Genomic DNA, 2,201 nt, shown 5'->3' with positions numbered 1-2,201 from the left:
CGCAGACAGCCTCAGTTTGGTGGCCCTAGGACAGAGCCAAGAGCACTGTGAGGTGGAGCCACAATCCCCACCCGCAGGAGAGAGGCCCCCCTCCCCGCCCCGGCTCACCCTGGTGCACTCGCCCTTGCCGAAGATCTGGGGGATGGTTCCATACAGGGCCTGCAGCGTCATCAGGCCCTTGGCCGCGTGGTACAGGCTCGTCTGGTCCCTGTCCAGGTAGCACTCCTGTGGGAGAGGGCCAGGCAGGTGGGCACAGGCTCTGCGAGTCAGCACCGAGGCCCCAAGGCAGCGCCTCTACTGGGGGCGAGAATCGCTGGGTGGGCAAGGAAAGGCTGGCCTCTGCGTGCCCGCGTGACCACACAGCACAACACGCTGGGCTTGCAGAAGGGCAGGCAGCCTCTCCCACAAACAGCAGTGAGTGTCACAGGGGACAGGAGGAGGGCAGCCACGGTCTCGGAGAAGGGCCACAAGGTCCATTTAACACACAGACAAAAAGAAACATCTTTGGCCCAGAAAGAGGGAAGAGCAGCACGCGCCCCCAGCCGGGCGGTTCAGCAGGGCTGACAGAGCACACACGGTCCCCAGCGGGGCCTCAAGATCACTCCTGCGCCTCAATCCCTTCATCCAGCAAGTGCAGAGAGCAGAGGAGGGAAACCAAGCAACGCGCTTCACCTGCACTCCACCTGATGCGGCGGCACTGCTGGTGCCCATCGCGGGACTCTCTTTTTATTTTTTTTCTTTTTGGATCACACCCGGCAATGCACAGGGGTTACTCCTGGCTCATGCAAACAGGAACTACTCCTAGTGGTGCTCGGGGGACCAAATGGGATGCTGGGAATCGAACCCGGGTCGGACGCATGCAAGGCAAATGCCCTACCCGCTGTGCTACTGCGCCAGCCCCTCATCATGGAATCTTTGACCCTGACTAAGGCAGCGGCCAACAGGCGTGCACACCAAAGGCGTGAGGACGAGGGGTGCAGACTGGGGGCGGAGTGCAGAGGGAGACCTCCCAGTGAGCCTGGCCCAGAGTGAGCACAGTATTCCCAAAGGTCCCATAGGATGTCTCTGCCAAGTCTGGGGTGCAGCCTCACACTTCAGTCCAAAACACCCTGCTTGGGATGTCCAAAGAGTCCTCAGAAAAGGACCAGAAACTCCACATTGGAGCAGAGCAGAGAGGAAGATTCAGGGGAAGGAAAGCATTAGGGGGCATCTTTCGAACTGCTCAGAGGCCCAGGAGACTGTTCAGAGCGGGAACTGTGTCTGCCTGCGGACAGCAAAGCCGGTTCCTGCCCGGCCCTGCCTAGCCCCGAGCACCCAAACAAAACATTCAGTTTAAAAAATGGTTTATTACTTCAGAGACACCTCAAACAACTCCCACCCGGCGAGGCTCAGGGGATACCCCTGGCTCTGCACTCAGGAATTATTCTGGTGGTGCTTCGGGAACCATATGGGTTGCCGGGGATTGAACCTGGGTCAGCTGCATGCAAGGCAAATGCCCTCCCAATGCATATTGCTCCAGCCCTTGTAATTCCTCTTTAAAAGCCCCGAGGGCCATATCTGGTGGTGTGTGGGTCCCTCCTGTCCTGAACCCGGGGCTCCCCAGGTGATGCTGGGGCTCTAGCCCTCTCACCTATCTCCCCACCACCCATAATTCCGTATTAAAAAAATATTTTTAAAAGTTAACCACAGGGGCCGATAGCACAGCAGGTAGGGCGTTTGCCTTGCACATGGCCTACCCGGGTTAGAGTCCTCCATCCTTCTCGGAGAGTTCGGCAAGCTACCGAGAGTATCCTGCCCGCACAGCAGAGCCTGGCAAGCTCCCTGTGGCATATTCGATGTGCCAAAAACAGTAACAACAAGTCTCAGAATAGAGACGTTACTGGTGCCCGTTCCAGCAAATCGATGAACAATGTGAGGACAGTGCTACAGTGCTAACAACAGAGCCCAGAGCGATAGTGACCAATGCCAGGCTACTAGAGTGCCAGCAGTAACCTCTGAGCATCGCCACATGTGTCACTCACACACACACACACACACACACACACACACACACGTTAACAACACATGTCTACCCTGCATGTTTTGCTCGGTTGTAACTGGCAGTGGGGTGAACCTTTGCATTATCAGCCCAGTTCTACTCTTCGCAGTGGATTTCACAGGGCTGTTCAGCCCCCAGGGCCATCTGCGAGGGCCCAGCGCTA

Source organism: Sorex fumeus, unplaced genomic scaffold (genome assembly GCF_029834395.1).
Source record: "Sorex fumeus unplaced genomic scaffold, SorFum_2.1 ptg000024l, whole genome shotgun sequence".
In the NCBI taxonomy this organism is placed as follows: domain Eukaryota; kingdom Metazoa; phylum Chordata; class Mammalia; order Eulipotyphla; family Soricidae; genus Sorex; species Sorex fumeus.
The sequence above is the reverse complement of the archived record's forward strand: the minus strand, read 5'-3'. Positions refer to the sequence as shown.